Source organism: Pleurodeles waltl, chromosome 1_1 (genome assembly GCF_031143425.1).
Source record: "Pleurodeles waltl isolate 20211129_DDA chromosome 1_1, aPleWal1.hap1.20221129, whole genome shotgun sequence".
NCBI lineage: Eukaryota > Metazoa > Chordata > Amphibia > Caudata > Salamandridae > Pleurodeles > Pleurodeles waltl.
In genome coordinates, this window is record NC_090436.1 from 490,549,744 (window position 1) to 490,565,454 (window position 15,711).

The window sequence follows — 15,711 nt, forward strand, 5'->3', positions numbered from 1 at the left end:
CACCCTGACATCTTCTTTGCCTCTGTACTCGCGTGTATGATATGGCGAAGGTGCAGAGGCAAAGTGATCCCCTCATTTGCATGAGGCCACACCACCATGCATATGAGGGAATTCCCTCTGACGAAACTTTATGTGCATCAGCGCTATCGGTATTACAGAAGAGGACCCACAAGTGACTGCAGCTGCTTCTGTAATACCAAAGTGTCCCGGAGGCATGCAAAGTGGGCACATATACCTGTTGCGCCACAGGGGCACTTCCATAACAAGGCCCCAAATGCGATGCTGGTAAATTTCTCAATATTGGGAGCAATGCTGTCAAAGATGCTTGCTTTCTTGACTTGGTGGGGTGAAGGTAGAGGCAACCTATGATAAGAGAAATCTTGGTCATCGTTCTTCCGCTGGTGGCCAGGGATACCATGAGGATAATATGATCACCATTCCCTGCATTAAGCACAGTTGTTGTTGCCATTAGCTTTTCATGTAGATTGATGCCCTCCTACCTGTAATGCTGTTGCCGGACCTTCATATGCGGTGAAGCCAGGGGGACGAGTGAAGTGCTTATGTTTTTGGAGTGCTATGATGTCATATCTTCTCAGTTCTTCAATCAAAGCTTTTTTATATTGGACTCAGTTAGACCCCTTATTTTCCATGAGCTGATTTTCAGGGTGATCCGAATTGTCTGATTGTCTGAGTTCCAAGTACTAAGACCAGATGTACAGTGCTCTTGGTAACCATGCTCAGTCCATGCTTTTTGTTTACTGTGCTGAACAATGGCAGCCATCCCCTGTTTTGTTTCTAATTATTTTGAGCTCCCCTTCTGGGACTTTCAGGGGTTGACTTCCCCTCCTCAGTACTGAATCACTGGTGCTCCTTTGCATAATTTGTCCTTCTGTTTCACGTCCTATTACTATGTTGCCATTTACTTCTAGCTCTGTGAGAAAAACCGGATAAATATTCGCTGTGGGGTTGATCACTTTTATTCTCCATTTTTCCAGCTGTGACATATTCTTTCTCAGACACTGGCTGCCATGGGACTGGTGGAAGTAATTTCTGTGAGTTAATTTGTCTCTCCACTCTCTGGGGGGAGGAAAGCTATGTTCTCAACATCGGAGAAGCTGATCTTTTTCAAGCCTGGTAGATTGGCAAAAAGTTTCATATTATTTCCCTATGTTGAGGACGTCCCACTGTCCTCTGAAGACGTAGACTGGGTAGAGGACAGTTTTGGGGTCTGTTTTAGTCACAGCTATCTGCCCATTAGTTTGCCACTCCCTGAACTGGGACACAGCCTGATGTTGCCCTCAACGCATTTCTGTTCCAAATAGTTTTGCTTGCTTGTGGTCCTTTTGGGTTCCACATCATTTCAGTGATATCAAGGAATTTTCTAGCTCTCCTATGGGGGTGCCCTCTGCTTCTGCTAGTCTTCATTGTGCCCTAGGCTGATTGGGCATTTCAGTTACTTCACCAGATCCAGCAGGCTCTGATGTTGTTTGCATCTTGTAGATATCTTTAGGGGTATTAATCTGTTATCATTCAGTTTCATCGCATATCCTGTGAAGAGTGGAGATCCATTTGTTGGGTCCATTCTAATTCTCTTGCAATTTCCTGAGTTGATACTCCTTTTGCAGTGGCTTTCACAGCTTCCTTGAATAACTGTTTTTGAATTGGCTTGGAGACCCCGTTGGCTTTGGTGTCTTATTGGCTTTGGGTCCAGGCAGCCCAGTTTTTCCCTCAGAGTCCTGTTTATCTGGCTGCAGCCAATGCAGAAGATTCAATCTTCTGCTTTTATTGCCTTTGTTCAGATTTTTCAATCTGTTTTTGTTGCCTCATCATCGACTGGGTCTTTGCCCCCCCCACACTTTTGGGCCAGGCCTTGAGCCCCTTCAATAGCTTGTGGAGATCTGCTGGCTGTTGTTTGATTTTCTTTGCCCCACAGGCCTTTTTGGCCTCTCTCCCACCTTTCACATCTCCAAGGCTTACCATCCTTTTGATTGATCGGGAGAAGTAGCCAGTTGGCGAGAATGGGGTTGGTGGCTTGCAATGAAATGCACTATTTTCGACAGTGAGATCACTGTTGCTTCAGCTCTGGTGGCCTTCTCTTTTCCCTCTTTTATTATCTTTGGTCTGAGCAGGATTAGGTTACAGTTTGAATGGCCGGGGTTACCTCAACAGATTCTACTCTCTGCCACCTTGTGGCTTCAATTGAGCTGGGGAATAGTCCCTTGCAGCATGTGCTCCTTTTTGTCTATGAGTAGGTAAGGTTGTGGGATGCTGCTCTTACTGACACATTTGGAGACAGTTTTGGCACTTCACTTTTGCTCCTGGCGCTCTGATTATGCCTTCAATTTCACTCACTTTGGCCTTTTTGCAATGAGCCAGATGATACATGCAGTGACATGCTGTGTTGATCTTAGAGTCCACCGCAAAATACCCTCTAATATAATTCCTGAAATACCATAAGATGAGGCCATCTTTATTACCCTTGAGTGGGTCGAGGCAGGCATTGTTTTCTTAATTGAGCACTATCTGGACCTTTACAGTTCACCGCTTGCTGATGTACAAAAGCTTATTTTTTGTCTTTTTGCATTTTATATAGCTGTTGGCATGCTTGTGCCTGACCTAGAAGGGTGCTTCATGTCTTGATTCTTATTGTGGCTCCCTAAAAAGTTCTTCCTTTCACACTATCACTCTGGCCTATCCTTGAACACACTGAAGCCAGCTAAAAGCTGATAAATCTGGCAGTCTACAAAGGGAGACGGCTGGAGGAGCAGCTGTGGGGGGTAGCACAGTAAACTGAGATTAATTAAGAGTTGAAAGTTGCTTGAAAATTGCTGCCTGGGAGATGTACACAGGTGAGAAAACCGACAAGTGGCAGTGCAGCTCCATCTGGCTAGCACCAGATGCACCAACCTAGCTGGCCACCTTTGCCCTTTACCGGGGTTGGCTGCTGCCACATTCACCGTACCTATACGCTGCCACACTACCACATTGACCTGGTGCTCCTGCTGCTTCTGCTACTCCTGGAATTTCAATTGTTGGCTCATGCGTTCTCCCTTTTTTTCTCCCTTGCAGCCCCCTTGCCTGGTGCTGATTGACCATGATGCTGCCAGATGTGCAGGACACACTGGTGCTGCAGGAAATTGTAGCTGGCAGTTGTAGCAGCATGTAACAATTGTGGAAGCCAATGTGGAGGTGTGAGGGTATTTACCCCTCTATTTTCTCCTCTCACAGGCCACAGCGAGCCATCAGGCCACCTCTGATCACTTGGCACTCTTTTCCCAAGGTCAGTTATATTATTCCCCCCACTGTGCAGTTCTTGAGCCTGGCACTGGCACTTGGCAATGAGACTGCTAAGACTGTTGCAGTGCAATGTAGTGTGGCTGCTGCGGTGCAACACAGTTCTCCGCGAATCTGTTGACCGCTGCCGGTGCCTTGAGGGACACCCCTCGTGCTGTAGTGGGGACTGTCTTGGCTCTGTTGGTGGTTTCATAACTTTGGGCCAACTTGGGGCCATGGAGCTTAGAAGTCGGCTTGGCCCTGCTCCTGTCACACTCTGGACTGCTCCCTATGGCCCCACCCATGAGCACCATGAGCAAACATCAGGGAGAAGTGAGAGAGTCAACAAATTAACAGGGAGACCTGGGAAATGAGCTGAGCAAGGGCCTGGCTTGGCTCTAAGACACTGTGCATGAGCCAATCCTTAAACATTTTTGGCATGAAAATCATGCAACAAGCATCATGTAGAAATATGACATACAGCCTCATTATGAGGCTGACGGTCAGGAGACCGCCAGCCTTGCAGTAGCGGTTGGACCACCGCGGCTGTGGCAGTCCAACCACCTCATTGCAAGTTTGACAGGTGAACCAGCCAACAGTCCACCGTCTCTACCAGGATCCATTATCCCAATGGGGTGATGGCGGTCCGTGTTATAATCAGCCATGGAGATGCTGAACTCATCTTCACCCTACTGATTACAGCCTTTTTCTCCGCCAGCCTTTTCATGGCAGTTTCGCCACCATGAAAAGGCTGGCCAAGAACAAGTGCAACGTCTGCTACAGTGCGCATTCCAAGGGCGCTGGTCGGCCCCCCTGTGCTACAAGATAGCACTCGACTCCTTTAAGGGAGCCAAGTGCTATCTCATAGCACTGTTCAAGCTGGTCAGACCTGCGGGAGTGCTCTATTTCAAGGTTTCCACCGGTCAGCCAGGTTAGGCTGGCAGAAATCCTTCTAATAGGGTGGGGGGGACGCCACCGCCTTGGCGGTGGCATCCTCCCCATGAGTTCTGACGGTCTCGCGTTGGGACTGCCAAACTCATAATGAGCTTCAAAGTCTCTTCAGAATAAAAATAAATGCGTTTTTAACATGTCAAAGTGTTTCTCTCTTGTGCTTTTTGTGCTTTTGCTGCCCTGACAACAATGCCATTAGTGAATTAGGATTCTAATTATGATGTGGTTCAACATTATAGTCTATAAAATCAAACACAAAAGTGTTATAATGAGGGTTCTCACCTGGAGAGCATTCATCAGGGCTGGTGAGGGTATTGCCAAATGATGGGGATATAACAGGTGATGTAAAGGGATTCTATGAGGTGAGGTCAAGGAGTTCTGTGGCAGTTGAAAGAGAAACTGTTAATTGTGTCTGGTGTTTCAGGCACAGGTTATTCTTCTGCCAAAAAATTAGGAAGATATTGAAGTGTTGTGCCGTGATCACAATACTTTTTCTCACAACAAGAATCAAATATGCCAGATTCCTGATTAAGGAGAGAGAGAGCAGTCTGGCAGAGATTAGCCTGTGTCACTGGACAGGCTGCCCTGTTGTGTAGTAAAGAGAAAAAATGGCAAGGTGAGCCATGTAATTGCAGTTGGTGCCGCGGAGTGCTATTGTCTGCAATAAAATAGCCAAAGGACGTTATTAGCTGCCATGTTCAGGGCCCCAACACTGGTCTTATTAAGTAAATATTGATTTTGGCTTTGAATGTAATTAGCATTAGCCCCGGTGCGCCCTGCTAGTTGATTGAAGAGTCAATGAAGCCGGCACCGCGGCATGGTCGCTGTTTGTCAGCACTGAGGGAAGCACTCCATCAGGCAGCCACACTTGTAGCAGTTTGTGCACAGCAGACAGAAGAATGCATGCTAAGATAGCTGTGCATAGTCAGGAAGAGGTGCATGGTGGGGCAGCAGCGTGGTGGAGAGAAGAGGCATGCGAGCAGCGTGTGTAACATGCATGTGCATTTGGCAACAACATAAAAACTAAGAAATTAATTAGCTGCATCCAAATGAGCTGCAAAAAAGAAAGCATGCCCATTAAAGCAATAATAAAGATAAAATATAAAGAGAAATTGCTGGGTAATGAGCAGCAGAACACTGGATTAACAGATATAGAAAAATGCAAGATACAAAAGAAATATGTATACTAAGCACAAGAACAGTGCACCGTGCACACACTTTTAGTGCCAATTTGCAGACTTACTTTTCCCTAAGTTCCTCTTCTCTCTAATTATTCATTGTCACTAGTAGTAAGACTGTATTGCTCATAGAAGTTACTGCAACGCCATCGAGTGGTTCCACAGTAGTAAAGAGTTAACATACCACCCCACTGCAGCAATCTAATCTAGTGGTTTACAGACATACATATAAGCCAGTCAATAACGGTGCCACCTAGATTCCTCATGCAACAAGGGAACCTGCCCATTGAATGGGAAGATTGAGTGGCAGTCTTTAAAAATTACATTTTGGCACTTGGGGCACAACTTTTATCAGAAAAAAGGCCATATTAATGGGTTGTTTAGGCACTGAAGGACAACATGTATTCAAATAATTACCACACCTGTTTGAGAAAAATGGTGACAAAATTGAAGATGTGTACAAAGAGGCTAAGTTAAGGTTACAAAATCAGTTTGCTAATGAAATAAATATTGTCATGACACACCATAAGTTTTACACCCAAATTCAGAAACCATATGAGTGTGTTGATGATTTCGTAGCTAGGTTGCTGGAACTGGCACCAAAATGCAAATATGGCTTGATGACTGAAGAACTAATCAGGGATCAGCTGATAGTTCAGTGTAATAGTAAAACTTACAGGAGAGGCTCTGGGCTACGAGCAATCACACCATCAAGGATGCCATCAAAATTGCCAAGGTGGTAGAGGAATCAGAAAATGCATGAAAGAGATACAGAAAAACTAACCATGATGCAGTAAAAGTGGACAGCGAATCTGAGTTGGTTAAACCAGTGAATAAAAAATGTGGGTGACCAATGCAAATCAAACCAAAGGAAGCAACGAGAAAGGTGGTGGGTCTTAATGGTCACAGCAATCTCAAACCAATAGTTCATGGTACAGGTTGCAACAGTTTTTCCCACTTGAGCCATTCAAAGAATTGTTTTGTAATAGGTAAAGAGTGTTGCATCTGTGGGAAAAAGGTCACGCCACACATGTGCGCAGAGCTTCCAATAAAAGAGTCTCAGTTTTAGAAGAGGCCAAAGATCGCACTGATCACAGGGTTCTGATAACAGTGATGGATTGCAGAAAGATTAAAAAAGGAAGCTATGACCCAAGACATATTTTAAAATTAATAACAAACTAGTAGCTTTAATGGTAGATTCAGGCTCCCTGTATATGATGATATCAAAACAACTGTTTGATACTACATGGGCAGGGACTATGTTGGAAGCATCAGATGTGATTCTGAAAAAGTATCAGGGAGCTGACATTGGTGTAATGGGATATTTCACTGCAAAACTTGAATTCATGGGTTGAGTTATGAATTGAAAAGTGTATGAAGCTGCTGATATTAGGTTGGTCACACAAATACGATCTGTTTATAGTGGTGGATCCACAGGCTACCAGCAAGGTGATGATTATCAAAGACAGAATAGGAGAAGAGAAGGATTATCAGCATAAAATAATCCTGAAGAAAGATGCCATATTTGTGAGGCATTCAGCAAGAAAGTGACATTGGCAGCGCAAACTGAATTGAAAACCATGCATGATCAAATGATAAAGGATAGAGTCATATAGGCAATGGAGGTGATACAATGGTTGTCACCAGTTGTTGTGACAAAGGAATCAAACGTTTTGCTGCGATTTTGTGTAGATTTGTGTATCCTTAATCAGGCTGTCATCATGAATTGCTTTCCATTACCAAATATCAATGAAATGAAATACTTTTCAAAGCTGGATCCTAGGAGTGCCTACCAGCAGGGGAAATTGTATCATCACTCTTAACACTACATAGCATTTATTGCAATGGGAGGTACCTGCCAATTCAACAGATTGCCATTTCGGCTGTCATCAGCAGCAAGTGTATTTCAAAGACTGATAGCTAAATTGTAATATGGAGTTAAGAATGAGGTCTTCTTCCAGGGCGACATATTAGTCTTTGGGGGAAATGTTGCTGACCATAACTCTGCACTGCGAGAAGTCATGACTCAAATTTCTGAAGCTGGGATAACTTAACACAAGCATAAGTGTGAATACCCAGTGGAGGAGGTTGAGTACCTAGGATATCTCATTACAGGCAAGGGAGTGAGGCCCAAAATGAATTTGGTTAGTGCAATAGTGAATGAACAAGTTCACAATGGCAAAGACAGACTGAGATCATTCATGAGGCTTGTGGAGTGCTATGCGAGGTTCATGAAAGACTGAACACAGTTCTCATAGTAGATGCAAGTTCCATTGCAATTGGAGCTCTGATTGCACAAATTCATGGAAACATGAAGAAAACTGAAGCCTTTGTTTCTCACTCCGTGTCTGACACAGAAAAACAACATTCAACCATTCAGCAAGAGCCATTGGCTGATGATTGGGCTACAAAATATTTCCCTGCGTTTATTTGGGGGTGACATATGTACACTCAGGATGGATCACAAGCCACTACTAAAAGTACTAGGTACTAATGGCAGAAGCCATTGTCCTGGATGGTTGGCAGGCTGGTTGTCAAACTACAGGATTACAATTGTGATCTGGAGCATGGGCCAGGGTGGAAGAACAAGATGGTGGACTGTTTGTCAAGATTGTCAGACAAGGCTGCAGATGAATATAGGTTTGACTATGATGAGGTGGTGGCTGTCAAAGACAATGCTACAGAAGGATTACAGGGATGTGTATCAATTGGTGAGTGGATGTGTGCCTTGGATGATGACTTGGGCCTTAAGGCAGTAACGGAAATGCTCAAGGGTGGAGTGAGAAGAGAAAGTACCCTTCCTGATGTAGTTAAGCCCTTCCATAAAGTGGTGGGAGAATTGTCATTGGTAGGAAATAGGCTGGTGATAAGGAATGAAAAGGGTTTGCCCCTGCTGCCATTGAAGAAAAAGTCATGTGGTTGGCCCACGATGGACATTGAGGACAAACACTCACACTAAAAAGATTTAAGGAAAAGTTTTGATTGCCAGTGATGGCTAGCCAAGTTAAAGAGTGGATTGAAAAATATGAGTTGGTCAAGAACACTAAAAAATATGTATAGGATTGGCCTGGTAGTGACAGAGCACAATCAACATGTGATTGAGGCAGATGTTGTATGGGAGAAAATTTGTTTAGATTTTAGAGGACCATTTATGGGTCACCCAGAACCTGAGAAATATGGAGCAGTTGTGGTTGATGCTAAGTTCAGATGGGTGGAATTGGTTTTCATGAGCTGTATCAATACGAAAGCCACTATTGCTGTCCTGGGGAGATATTCAGGAGAGACTGAATACTTGCAAGTTGATAACATACAATGGCACTCAATTAACTTCTTATGAGATGCAAAAGTTTCTGACTGATGTTGAAGGTAAACATGTGTGTACCACATTATTCAACCCCCCCAAAGGTAATAGACAGGTTGAGGTGGTGAATCGGTTAGTAAAGGGCACTATGGAATTGGCTGGGACGGCTGGTCTAGGTGCTCAAAGCATGATCAAGCATATGTTGTGGGCACACCACACTACAGTGAACTCGGCTACGAGAAAGACACCTTTCGAAATGATGTCTGGTAGGCTACCAGGAACCAAATTTGTTCCTTAGTGGTTGTGAGATGGTGACAAGTGAGTTGTTGAGGGGATGGCAGAAGAATGTAAGGGTGAGCATTTGATTAATGTGGGTGATTTGGTGAAAGTGAAGTCAGCTGGGGTGTGCGGTGGTCTGTCAAAAGTTTGGGGTCCCTACAGAATGAAAGCAGTTGTTGGAAATTAGGAAAAATTGCAAGATGGCCAGGCATGGAATTTAAGGAGAGTTACCTTGTTTCACAAGGATGGAAGAGGTGGGGTTAATTCTGCAAAGAGTGGTGATAGGTGTGCAGGTTGGTTGCTCATGGAGGATGTTGATTTTCGAAGACACAATGATTGACAGAGGGGACACAATTGTTTTGGTTGGAGACAGTGAAGACCCTAGTGTGCTTGCAGCTCAGATGAGCAGACGTCCCGCATGGTTAGGTTACTATGTGTGGGGCTAAGGGGTATCTAGGTGATTGTGTGCATTGTCTCTGTGTAATGTTTGTTTCATTGTTGTGTGTCATGGTTGGATGTTTTGGAAAGAAGGGGACGTGTTGTAATGAGGGTTCTCTTAGGAGGGCATTCATCAGGGCTGGTGAGGTCAGGATGAAATGATATGGATGTAACAGGTGATGTAAAGAGATTCTAGCAGGCGAGGTGACAGTGTTATGTGGCATCTGAATAAGAGACTGTTAATTGTGTCTGGTATTTCAGGCACAGGTTATTTTCCTGCCAATAAGCTAATGAGAAGATACCAAAGTGTAGGGTTGTGATTACAACAAAAGGATTTTGTACAGCCAACATCCTGAACTCACTTATTTTAAGGTGCTCTTATATGTGATAAAGAAGAAAAAGGAGACTTGGTGAAGTAAAATATAAGAATGAATCCAAAATTGTTTTAGTTTCACACTGTACAATGAAGCTACTAGATGGCTATCTCTTTCTCTCTCCTATTTTACATGAATGATTAGTGCTTTGATTGTAATTCTTGGTGCATGAGGTTGGAGCATGGATGTAAACCAGAAGCCCCATGAAAGCTCAGATTTGTGGTGAAGGGTTCAATAGTACCTCAAACTGAAATAAATAGTCTTGAAGGTAGCATAGCGTGGTCATGGTACGTAAGAATGTGGATCTGATGACTTCATACCTGAGAACATGGCCCTGCTGACAGATGTTCCATTTGCAGGCATTTGAACTTTAGCTCTGGTAGCCAGAGCTTCAGCCAAATATATTTTTCACCACATCATTTTCACTAGTGTGACCTGTTTCATTAATGGGAAACTGGAGCCTGTGTCTCAAAGGAGTATGCACTACTCTATCAATGACAGATGACATATAATGAGGAACAAGGAGGAACAGTTTGTGGAGTTGCTATCGTCACTCTTCCTGGATGTCAACTGTTGGCTAGTAGGAGGAAGAGGAGGCGGGCTGCAGCAGATTCCAAGGTTGCCCGTTAATTCTGAGGAAGAGAAATTACTTTTTTGGGATAGAACATCACATTTTGATGAATGCTCAGGAGAGCCTCTGTGAAATGCAAAACTGCACCTGGTATTCCAAGGCAACACAATGTGTGGTTCCAGGAGATAGAATGTCCCTGTAGGCAATGCTCTGTGTTTGCGACTGTGAAGTTTCCAGTCAAGGAAGAGTGAGGACGTGCACCCCATTGCTGGGCAACCCATCAGAGCAGCTCTCGAAAGCAGAACTGGTGTGTTCGAAGATAGGGAGATGATAATTCACTGGCACAACAACTATGTCTGCTCCTGGACAATGACAGGCTCAACCAGGGATCATTTGCTGTAAGTGACTGAGGGGTGCTATACCTGCATGCATCTATTTGTACAAACAAATGAACAAATTAATGGATCTAAAGCAGTTCAGAATAAAATGTAATTGTGACATTGCATGAAATTTGCAGATATCATTAAAAACAATTGACTTCTGAGTGTGCCACATTGGTCGTAGTTTTTACTTCGCCATTTAGATTTTTTGTGTTCAATAGTCCTCCTTTTGTTTGTGTGGGAAATTTTATTTTATCTCTCCAAGGTTTGTTGGTAATCCAAATAATTATTCAAGATGCAGACTGTAGCCCTTTCCTGAGCCATCTTGGAGCACAATCAAAAGACTTGGCAAAGCAAACAATGTGTTTCGGAGTTATGTAAGAGTGTGTGGAACAAATTTGGGGCAGAGCAAAAGTGTCCTGAACTACTGCATTGTCTTTGAGCAGAGAGCCAAGGGCAACTGTGGCCTGTCCTTTGGGGCTGAGGGGCCATGCCCCCTCACCTTTTGCCCCTCAAGAAGAGTGTCTGACAGGCTGAGCAAAGGTCAGCCTGGCACTCTTCATTTTCAGGTCAAGCAGCCAGGAACTAGACATGTGCCACTTGCACAGGCTCCTGACTGCCTGAGCTGGACTATCCTGGGCTGATCTCCAGAGCTCAGCAAAGGTCCTCGAGGCCCCCCCATGCTGACAAGGGGTAGTGTTGTTCATTGCCCTAAAACCGGGAGCTTCAGCTTTAAGCCCGATAGTGTCTATGGCCAAGTGTCATTCAGTGACACATCATCACAGAGTGGGGAGGGGCAGCATACTCACTGACCCCCATCCCACTCTGTGATGAGGTTGGAACTGCTGCCTTCCCTCATTGGCTGACCTAGGGTCAGAGGTCAGGGACCTCAGAAGCTTAGGACTACTTTTTTCCCTCATTGGTTGACCAAGGTCAACCAATGAGGGAAGGAAGCAGTCTCAACCCTTCAGGGACCTCCGACGCTGAGCTGCAGGTAAGTGTGTGTATTTCTTCAAATGAAAGTTTGGTGCATGTTTGCGTGTATGTTTGAATATTTGGTAATGAGTGTTGAGAATGGGTGCATGTGTGTGTGTGTGTGTGTGTTTGAATAAATGAGTGTAAGTGAGCCTGTATGTGTGTGTGTGTGTCCCATTCGCCCCCTCCCTCCTAAAATTTCTTCCTGACACTGGGTAAGAGGTGTTGACAATTTACCATAAGCAGCAAGACGACACTATCTGTATAGGCCTGGGCATAATTGGGATAACTTTGGTAATTTTGTGTGACAAAATTTACACGTAATTACAAAGATTATGCCATTATGTCACATCATGTAATGAAAATCCTATTCAAGGAAAAATTGCAATGGGAGATTGCAAGGAAACAACACAATCAGCATGAATGCAAGCTACAACTTCCCAACCCTAGCTGCAGTTTCTTTTATTGCAGGAGCTTGTGAGTATATGTATGTGTTTGATGGTCATTGTGTCTTAGTTTTCCATGTCTCTTGGTACCCTGCCTTGTAGTGATTGATATAGATACCACCATTCTGTGCAACCAGTATGTGTTTCAATTCTTTTATTCCACATTTAAAATCTATTTTCTTTGAACTTTGATAGTCCATTATATATTTTTTCATATTTTGTTTTTTTCCTGATATATTTATGTATGCTTTTGCATGATTGTAATACACAGGTATTGTTTTTGACTAAGGTATTCAATTTTGCCTGACCCATGACCCTATATGTTTCTCCAAGGGCCTTTTAGGAACATCAGTAATTATTTAATTCATGTTTTGAATTTGCCTGCCTCCTTCCCCCCATAGGGTACTCATGAGCCTTGGAGGGACACAATCAATTATTTAATTCACTTATTCCATTTTTGACAGAACCCCCACCTCCCATACGGCACCCACGGGCACTGGGATACCAGGTTAGCTTTTCCTATGTAATGTCTAGCAAAAGTTTATGAATACATACACTGTTGTTAATTTGTGATGATGATGATGATGAAGATGATGATGATGACTTGCATTATTCTACCCAAGTCTCAATTACTTTGTGCTTCATTTTTATTCCCAGCATGTGCCCCAGATATCATGTCACACAAAATACTGAGACAGAGGGAAGTCTGCTAAGTGCTTCTGCTTGTGGTAAGTTCTAAACCACATGAAAAGGAAGGAATATGACCCCAAAGAAGGATGTTCCTGCTGAGAATGTGGTCAGTGACTAGAAGAAGAGGTCTGTCGCTAGTGACACCACTGGCGTCAAGCCCTCCTCCTCTTTCCAGAAACGCAACATACCTGCTGCACTCTCCTCTAGACAGGGAGAGGCTGCAAGGACGATCACCACTGGATTAACTACACCAAAACCAAAACCCAAGCAGCCATAGAGAATAGTGAGTGTGAAATTGAATTGTGCAAGCGGCAAACTGACTCTTCACAGGAAAGTCAATAACAGGAACAACAACTATCAATAGCTGATTCTCGGGAAGTAGAAGGAGAGCAGGAAGTTGAGCGTGTTGCAGAAGAGGATATTGTTATGACTCCTCTTCAATTGGATGCACCAGCTTTATGATCTCTGGCAAGGATACGTATGAGCACTCCACTATCTTTTTCAAGTCCCCTTCTGATTACCTGGAAATGGAATAGAACCCAACTAATAAATGCCACAAGAAATGAGTCAGTGACTGTTAGTGTGGAGATTAGCACAGAGGAAGTACAATCACCTTAATTCAACCTGCTCTTAGTCATGTAGTTCCACCAACACTGCCAGTTGCCATTTTTCAAGAAGACCACAATAACCTACAGCAAATACTACCACCCCTACTCCAGTCACAGCCTGCCTTAGAGAAAGGTGAATACAACCATTCAGCTCCCCCTCAAGAAGCTCTTCTGACTTTGGTAAATAAGAAAGTTCTCCTCCCCTATTTGTGGATACAGTCAGGATATGTGAGGAGTACAGCGCAGAATGATGTATTTAAAAAAAGGTTTGTTATTGTTAGACTTTTCATCCTTGATGTAGTCTCCCTTAACTTTTTTCCTCTGTTCCCCAGGTTGTTGATGTGTGCTGGACTCTGATTTTACTGTTTTTGTTACTCTGGGCACTTTACCACTGCTAACCAGTGCTAAAGTGTGAGAAGGTAGCCTCTTTCTAGCCTTGTTACCCCCACTTTTGGCCTGTTTGTGAGTGTATGTCAGAGTGTTTGTCACTGTTTTCACTGTCTCACTGGGATCCTGATAGCCAGGCCTCAGTGCCCATAGTGAAAACACTATGGCCCTCATTCTGACCCTGGCGGTCTTTGACCGCCAGGGCGGAGGACCGCGGGAGCACCGCCGACAAGCCGGCGGTGCTTCAATGGGGATTCCGACCGCGGCGGTAAAGCCGCGGTCGGACCGGCACCACTGGCGGGGTCCCGCCAGTGTACCGCGGCCCCATTGAATCCTCCGCGGCGGCGCAGCTTGCTGCACCGCCGCGGGGATTCTGACCCCCCCTACCGCCATCCAGATCCCGGCGGTCGGACCGCCGAGATCCGGATGGCGGTAGGGGGGGGTCGCGGGGCCCCTGGGGGCCCCTGCAGTGCCCATGCCACTGGCATGGGCATTGCAGGGGCCCCCGTAAGAGGGCCCCTACATGTATTTCACTGTCTGCTGCGCAGACAGTGAAATACGCGACGGGTGCAACTGCACCCGTCGCACAGCTTCCACTCCGCCGGCTCGATTCCGAGCCGGCTTCATCGTGGAAGCCTCTTTCCCGCTGGGCTGGCTGGCGGTCTGAAGGAGACCGCCCGCCAGCCCAGCGGGAAAGTCAGAATTACCGCCGCGGTCTTTCGACCGCGGAACGGTAACCTGACGGCGGGACTTTGGCGGGCGGCCTCCGCCGCCCGCCAAGGTCAGAATGAGGGCCTATATTTTCAGTATGGTTGTTATGTGTCACTGGGATCCTGCTGGTCCGGACCCCAGTGCTCATAGGTTTGTGGCCTATATGTATGTGTCACTGGGACCCTGTCACACAGGGCCCCAGTGCTCATAGGTGTGCATGTATATGTTCCCTGTGTGGTGCCTAACTGTCTCACTGAGGCTCTGCTAACCAGAACCTCAGTGGTTATGCTCTCTCATTACTTTCAAATTGTCACTAACAGGCTAGTGACCAATTTTACCAATTTACATTGGCTTACTGGAACACCCTTATAATTCCCTAGTATATGGTACTGAGGTACCCAGGGTATTGGGGTTCCAGGAGATCCCTATGGGCTGCAGCATTTCTTTTGCCACCCATAGGGAGCTCTGACAATTCTTACACAGGCCTGCCACTGCAGCCTGAGTGAAATAACGTCCACGTTATTTCACAGCCATTTTACACTGCACCTAAGTAACTTATAAGTCACCTATATGTCTAACCTTTACCTGGTAAAGGTTAGGTGCAAAGTTACTTAGTGTGAGGGCACCCTGGCACTAGCCAAGGTGCCCCCACATTGTTCAGAGCCAATTCCCTGAACTTTGTGAGTGCGGGGACACCATTACACGCGTGCACTACATATAGGTCACTACCTATATGTAGCTTCACCATGGTAACTCCGAATATGGCCATGTAACATGTTTATGATCATGGAATTGCCCCCTCTATGCCATCCTGGCATTGTTGGTACAATTCCATGATCCCAGTGGTCTGTAGCACAGACCCTGGTACTGCCAAACTGCCCTTCCTGGGGTTTCACTGCAGCTGCTGCTGCTGCCAACCCCTCAGACAGGCATCTGCCCTCCTGGGGTCCAGCCAGGCCTGGCCCAGGATGGCAGAACAAAGAACTTCCTCTGAGAGAGGGTGTGACACCCTCTCCCTTTGGAAAATGGTGTGAAGGCAGGGGAGGAGTAGCCTCCCCCAGCCTCTGGAAATGCTTTCTTGGGCACAGATGTGCCCAATTCTGCATAAGCCAGTCAAAACCGGTTCAGGGACCCCTTAGCCCCTGCTCT